The sequence below is a fragment of the Giraffa tippelskirchi genome, chromosome 9 (assembly GCF_054371585.1).
Source record: "Giraffa tippelskirchi isolate mGirTip1 chromosome 9, T2T-mGirTip1v1.2.pri, whole genome shotgun sequence".
NCBI classification, from domain to species: domain Eukaryota; kingdom Metazoa; phylum Chordata; class Mammalia; order Artiodactyla; family Giraffidae; genus Giraffa; species Giraffa tippelskirchi.
The window spans coordinates 88,025,449-88,033,685 of record NC_137283.1 but is presented as its reverse complement, the minus strand read 5'-3'; positions in this window follow the sequence as shown (position 1 = coordinate 88,033,685).

Below are 8,237 nucleotides of genomic sequence, written 5' to 3'. Positions count from 1 at the left end.
AGCTAGAATAGCTCACCTCCACTAGCTTTGTTCGTAGTAACGCTTTCTAAGGCCCACTTGAGATGGCATGTCTTAACACGCTAGGATATCTGGCTCTAGGTGAGTGACCACACCATCGTGGTTATCCAGGTCATTAAGATCTTTTGTGTATAGTTAGTTCTTCTGTGTATTCTTGCCACCTCTTCTTAAACTATTCTGCTTCTGTTAGGTTCTTACTGTTTCTGTCCCTCATCATGCCCATCTTTGCATGAAATGTTCCCATGGTATCTCCAATTTTCTTGAAGAGATCTCTAGTGTTCTTCATTCTATTGTTTTTCTCTATTTCTTTGCATTTTTCATTTAAGAAGGCCTTCTTCTCTCTCCTTGCCTTTCTTTGGACTCTGCATTCGGTTGGGTATGTCTTTCCCTTTCTTCCTTGCCTTTTGCTTTTCTTGTTTTCTCATTTATTTGTAAAGCCTCCTCACACAACCACTTTCCCTTCTTGCATTTTTTTTCTTTGGGATGGCTTTGGCCACTGCCTCCTGCACAATGTTACCAACCTCTGTCCATGATTCTTCAGGCACTTGAGATCTCTATCAGGTTTAATACCTTATCTATTCATTGCCTCCACTGTATAATCATAAGGGATTTGATTTAGGTCATCCCTGAATGTTCTAGTGGTTTTGCCTACTTTCTTCAATTTAAGCCTGAATTTTGCAATAGGGAGCTCATGATCTGAGCCGCTCTCAGCTCCAGGTCTTGCTTTTGCTGACCGTATAGAGCTTCTTCATCTTTGGCTGCAGGAATGAATCAATCTGATTTCGATGACCATCTGATGATGTCTATGTGTAGAGTCGTCTCTTATGTTGTTGGAATAGGGTGTTTGCTATAACCAGTGTGTTCTCTTGATAAAACTTGTAAGGTATTGTCAGTTTCATTTTGTAGTGGAGAAAGCAAGGCTTGGAGAGATTAAGCAATTATGAAAAAATTACACAGAGCATGACAGAGCCAGGGTTCAAATTCATACCTGATTAACTCCAAAGACAATGCCCTTAATTATGCAAACAAAGGATGAGGAGAAACTTTCAGGTGAGGATCTGAATTATAATTCAAAGATTAGAAAAACAGATAGGCATTAAAGGCCAAGCCTATGCCAGTCACTCTGACAGTTGCTTTTACCTCATAATTTAAGTTCATCTCAGTTATTAAAACTTTTTTAGAATTAGGTCTCACTTCTGAAAATCTGGGATCAAGTTAGGTATTAATTATTCTCACCTAGATAAATAAAGATTCATAAGATACAGACTCTTAAAAATTAACATAGTTGTTTTTTTGTTTGTTTGTTTTAAAAAAAAACTATAGAGATTTCAAGAAAAAATAAGAGGTCTAGGATGCTCAGTCAGAAGATCTGGATCCTAGTTTCTACTCTGCAAAGAAACAGCACTGCACCCTTGGGCAGCTTGCTAATTTTCACAGCTGTTTCTTCATCTACTGAGTGACATATTCTAAGAAGACGGCCCTTTAACGCATTTCTACAATTACAACTCAGGAAGGAAGCAGCTCCTTGGCTCCTGAGTGTCAAAATCACTCAGCTCACAAAATGAGGCAAGACAAAACATCATCTCCCCTGATTTCTACTCATGTGCTCACCTTACAACCTGAATTCCTAATCACCAACGGGTATGAAGGTGACATGCTCCTCTCAGGAGAAACAGGGTGTTACTTAAATCAAACTGTCCACCTGCACTCTTTTCCTGCCACTCCTCCTTCCTCTTGCTGGTATCTTCTGGTATCTGATGCCCTATTCACCTTCCTTGACGTTTTCTCAGCTCCCTTTTCAGACTTGGGGATTCAACAAGTATTTATCATGTGTTTACAGGATGTGTCTAAGAAAGCTTCCTTCCTTCCTGTTTGCTTCTTTCAATCAAAAAGCCATCTTTGGCTTCCCTGGTGGGTCAGTGGAACAGAATCCATCTGCCAATGCAAGGGACATAGGCTGGATCCCTGGTCAGGGAAGATCCCATGTGACACAGCTACTTAGCCTGTGCCCTAGAGCCCATGAACCACGACTACTGAAGCCCACTGGCCCAGAGCCCATGCTCTGTAACAAGGGAAGCCGCTGCAATGAGAAGCCCGAGTACCGCAACTATAGAGTAGTTTCCCCTGGCTGAAACTAGAGAAAATCCAGTGTGCAGCAACAGAGACCCAGCATAGCCGTAAATAAATCAATCTTAGAAAGAAAAAACAGTCATTTTAACAGCAACAGCAAAAATCAGTGTTTGAACACAATGTTTACAGTGGTATTTCACACACATGGCTTGATGATGAGGAAGCACTTGGGTACTCATTCAAACTATGGACCGTTAAGACCTTGCCCTGAAGAGTCCAGTTCCAAAGGTCTATGGTAGGGGGTGAGGGGGGTGAGGGTGTTTGAGAAACCATGCCTTTCACAAATGCACCAGGGATTCTATTGTAAGGCCAGTTTTGGAAAGACTGATAGACAGGAAGTAATTAGGTCTTGTGTATGTAACGCTAGGACATTTAATATTATAAAACCTTAAGAAGCTCATCATCTATTTGAGGAAACCAGAGCCATATACAGAAGGCAATGGTTGTCGATACAAGGTGGGATAAACAAGAGGCAAATGTGTGCATTAGACCATGCAAGACCAGAATACGTTCAGAGGGAGGACAGAGCTCTGGGCTGGGCTCCGGATTAAGGCTTGGGTTCTGCTGCTGGAGACTCAAAGATGATGTGTAAGTATGGAGGGCATGGGGTGGGGAATGGCAGAAACGTGTCGGAGAGCAGGGAGTCTGACCAGAGCAAAGGAAATGCAGGATGGGAGTTGATACGTTCCAACTCACACCTGTAAGGAACAGGGAGTCATTTGAGATACTTGAGCTGAAGAAGAAACTGATGAAACAATGTTTTTACCAGGTGAATCTGGGTACAAGGGGGTCACCCACCCCCTGAGATCCAGGAGCTCTGGGAAGAAGCCCGAAAAACTTCATGTCTAACAAGTTCCCAAGCAATACTATAAGCAGATAGGGTAGGGAGACCACGGATAAAGAAAACCAGGCATGGCTTTCTTGACATAAGAGAAGCCATTTTTGCCCAAGACATTTTGTGATCCAGGCCCAGCTACATTGCTTAACCTTGAACAGGCCTTGGTAATTAATGATCTTAAGGGAAGGGAGAGAATGCAGGAAGAAAGGAAAAGCAAGCAAGTCAAGAAACAATAGTTCATGGGGTGGGAGGTGGGAGGAAGGTTCTAGAGGGAGGGGGACATATGTATACCTATGGCTAATTCATGTTGATGCATGACAGAAACCAACACGATATTATAAATCAATTATCCTCCAATTAAAAGTAAATTAATTTAAAAAATAGTAGTTCAGCAATAAAAGAGAGCCCTAGATCCTCCTCCAGATATACAGAACAATCTGATACATGTCTTTGAGCTCTGCACGAAGTAAGGCCCCCACCCAGTTGGAGGAAAGAATGATAGTATTACCTTCCTGACTTCAGTCGACTAAAGCTTGGACTCTGCCAACCCTTGCCCCAATTCTATGCTGAATTCTCCTCTGCTCAAGCACTTTTATGAATATGCATGTATCCTTAAATTAAAAGTTCCCCAATTTTGCTGTTCAGGGAGACACTGCTTTGGGAAAAATCCCTGGTGTTCTCCTTACTTACTGCAAGTAATAAATCCTTCCTTCTCCTGACTTGGTTGTATCTTTTGGCTCAACACCCACTAAGAGAAAAACCCAATTTTCAGGTAAACAATATTGATGCTGCTACTCAAGGAACCACACTTTGGAAACTACCATTGTACAGGATGGACTGGAGGACACAGGAGTGCCAGGACAAGGAGGTGGTTTTAGAGACAAGAGTGAAAGAATGAGAGGGAATCATTTAAGAATTTGGTGTGTGGCTGGGATAGGTGTGGAAAAAATGGGGGAAAAGGGAGACAAAATTGTTCAGAGTCCAAATCTGTGAACCGAAGTGGCAAGAAAAAAGACAGAGAGTATGGGGACTTCCCTGGTGGTCCAGTGGTTAAGACTCCTCACTTCCACTGCCGAGGGCATGGGTTTGATCCCTGGTTGTGTAACTAAGATCCTACATGCCTAATGGCACAGAGGAAAAAAAAAAAAAGGAGAATGTTGGATGTAGAGCCATCTTGATAATCAGAAGACAAAAAAAATCAGTCTTTGTCAAAAAAAGAAAAAGTAATTCTTCGTCATAAGGAGTTGCTGCTTGAGCTGAGCCCTTCTTGACCTGTTCCATGTTGCCCCAATCACAGAAGGTTAAGCACCAAGGACCAGTTGCTGAGGACAAAACGAATACAATGATCTGCAAAAACGCAAGGAAAGTTCTCTGGGCAGTGACCGGATAGATTTGGGTAACTAGCAATCATCAGTCTTTCAACCTGACCTGACCCACTTAGCAAACCAGTCCCTGGCTGAGCCCTACAGCAAAGTTTCAAGTCAGTCACTGGTGCAGACTCACACCCAAACTAGAAATTCCTGCTGAAGACCAGAACCACAAATGTTCTGGTTGCTTGCTCCACACCCAACCTGGGGGTTGTGAACCTTGACTCACTAAGCCACCAGCTTCCAAACTTATGGGGTGAACGGCACCCTCAGTACCTCCCACCCTTATCACCAGGGGGCGCTCTCAGCCAGCCAAGCATGTGGAGCCAAGGGAGCCTCAGCCTGGGGTGGGAAGAATACCAGAACATGGCTCCTATTTATCTACACAAGAAATGTGTTCTAATTCTTCCTTTCCAGGAAGAAAAGCTTTTATTCATGTTTTCAACTAATATGTATCAAGTGGCAGTTACTGGTCAGGCACTGCATTAGGCACTGGGGATACAGTAATGAAGAAAACTAATAAAAGAGGTTTGCCTTATGACCCTGGTATTACAATGGAGGGAGATCAACAGTAAAAAATTAAATCCATTATAGAGAATGTTAGGAGGATGTTAGAGAATGTTCATGTTAGAGAACGTTAGAATGGTGGCTCAGCTGGTAAAGAATCCACTTGCAATGCGGGAGACCTGGGTTCAGTCCTTGGGTTGGGAAGATCCCCTGGAGAAGGAAACACCACGCACTACAGTATTCCGGCCTGGAGAATCCCCATGGACAGAAGAGCCTGGCAGGCTACAGTCCATGGGGTCGCTAAGAGCTGGATACAACTGAGCGACTTTCACTCAGGAGGATAAATAATATTAAAAGTAATAAAGCAAGTAAAGGGATTATGCACCACAGGGAGAAGGGGGATTGTGATTTTAAATATGCTGTTTAAGCAAGGCCTTATTAGGAAAATGACATTTGAACAAACACAAAGAGATGAGGGAATAAACATAGTGACTACTGGGGGAAAAGCATTCTAGGAAAGGGAACAGCAGGGCTAAAGGCTCTAAGGCCTTGGCCAGATATGACTGCAAACAGAAACCCCGCCTTCAAGACTCTGGGCATTTATTTTAAATTAGATGTGACTCAGGCGGAGTGTAGGGCTTCCCAGGTGTCGCAGTGGTGAAAAATCCGCCTGCCAATGCAGGTTTGATCCCTGGGTTGGGAAGATTCCCTGCAGTAGGAAATGGCAACCCACTCTAGTACTCTTGTCTGGAGAATCCCCATGGACAGAGGAGCCCGGCAGGCTACAGTCCATGGGGTCGCAAAGTCAGACAAGACTGAGCGTGCATACACAGGTGGAGGGTATTGAGCAGAGAAGCAACTTGAGCTGCATGTTCTGTGAAGAACACAGTACAGAGCAACACAAGTAGAAGCAGAGAGAACAGGTAGGAAGTGACTGCAATGATTCAAGGTGATACAGGCGGAGTGGGTAAGGACTTCGAATGTGAGATATACGTTGACAGTGGAACCAACAGGATTTTCTGGTTAGACAGCCTTCTCTTCTCCCTAAAATATTGTTAAATTGAATCTACTTACAAAGATACTGGGTTGGCCACTACACATCAGGAATGGTTTAAATGTAAAATCAAATCTCAGTTTCCAAATCTAATATTAAATTGCTGATAGTTCAAAAAGAAAATCATGACAGTGCCACAATCTTTATTTATTTATGGATTTATGCTATTAGTTATGTTTTAGGACAATTAACTTCCATTCCTTAAAAGCAAAACAGCTTTGTTGTGGTTTATTCTAAATTATTTAACACAAAACAAAAAAAAAGAAATATTTTTGTACTTTCACAGGATATTTCATAGAAATCAAAATTATATATATGAAAGGTTTAAATGATTTAGGAAAATGCTTATGAGAAAGGTAGGTGAAAAAACAGGAGTATAAAGTTATTAATATATTATCTCAATTGTGCAAATATGCCAACTGTTACCAGTAACTAACTCAGGGTGATGGGATTAGGCATTATTTATGCTTCTATTTTATTTCTCAGATAAACTAAGATGAGACTATTTTCCTTTTATAATAAAAAAACACTAAGTGAATAAAATAGATAGTCAACAAGGACCTATTGTATAGCACGGGGAACTACTCAATAATCTGTAATAACCTATATGGGAAGTGAATCTGAAAAAGAACAGATATATGTATGTATATAACTAAATCACTTTGCCGTACACCTGAAACTAAAACAAGATTGTAAATCAACTATACTCAAACATAACAAACAAAAAGCACTAAATCAGATATTCAAAAGGAAAAGACTCCATTTTGCTTGGAGAATCCCATGGAGAGGAGCCTGGTGGGCTACGGTTCATGAAGTCACAAAGAGTCAGACATGACTGAGCGATTAATACAACACATGGTTAGTTTATATCTATCCCAAGAGATGAGATGGAAGAGGCAATTGACCAGGCATAGTCAGCCTGATCTGTCCCACCAAAGGGAAGAAAGGCAGCATGCTCAATCTCCCCCAGTATGCCTTCCCAGTGTGGTTCCGAACTCTTCTCCAACCCTTCTCCTAACCATTCTCCACTCCTCCTTTATCTGCTTTCAGTACACCCCACTGTGACTCCACCACCACCACAAACTCCATTAGACTTTTCTCCTGGGTAGAGTTAGCTAGTCCACCATTGCTCTATGACTAGTTATCACTGTTCTTCATTTGCATATGCTTTAAAAAAAACATATTATACCTATTTTATATATATATATACACACACACATACACATAATATGTATCTTATAAGGACATTATAATATACCTGAACTAAGTGAAGACTTTGTTACAGATTTGGGCTCGACCCTCTGCTCTACTTGTTTGGGTACCAACTGTGTTCTTGCTTCACCTCACTGGTGAAGTTGTAGCCAGAATGTAAAACAACCATCCACAATCACCTCCTCCTTACCCCATCTGTGTCTACAGGGACCTTTCTGATCTTATTGTTTCAAATGCACTAATTTAGTACATTTCTAATAACAGTATACAAATTGGTTTTATATATATATAGGGTTGCCCAAAACGTTCTTTATGGAAAAACCCAAATGTACTTTCTGGCCAACTCAGTATCTACACACACACACACACACACACACACAAACACACACACACACACACACTCTTATGGCTCTACAAACATTGTAGCCCAATAAAAGTTATTTCTTACTTTAACTATTAAGCAACTAGGTAGTGTCTTTACTAATACATTCTCCTCTTCAGTACAATGCACTTTCTCTCTGGCAGTGAAAGTGGAGAAGTAGAGCAGAGAGGAAGGAAGAGAGAAAAGAAGAAAGAGGAAAAAGAACACCATGGCGAGCACCCCAGAGTCGCTCTTTGGGGAAGCAGCATAAGTTAAAACCCCACCAAAGTGACACAATAGAGAATACTTCTATTCTGGGCTTCCCTGGTGGTTCGGTGGTAAAGAATCAGCCTGCCAATGCAGGAGACATGGGTTCAGTCCCTGATCTGGGAAGATGCCACACACCATGGGACAACTAAGCCCGTGCACCACAGCTACTGAAGCCCACATGCCCTACGGCCCGTGATCCACAGCAGCCACCACAGTGAGAACCCTGGCACTGGACCTAGAGAGCAATCTCCGCTTGCGACAAGCAGAGAAAAGCTGAGCAGAAATGAAGACCCAACACAGCCAAAAAACCCAGAATACTTCTACCCTCTTTGTGTCACTCCACATCCAGCAGTCCTGGGAAGCCCTGAACCACAGGGTAGGAACCCCTGTTGGAAGCAAAATAAGAAAGGGTATTGCTATATCTTCTGTTAAATTTTAATTAGTGTTGTTCATCATATATTTTTAGCTTTTTCCTTTTTG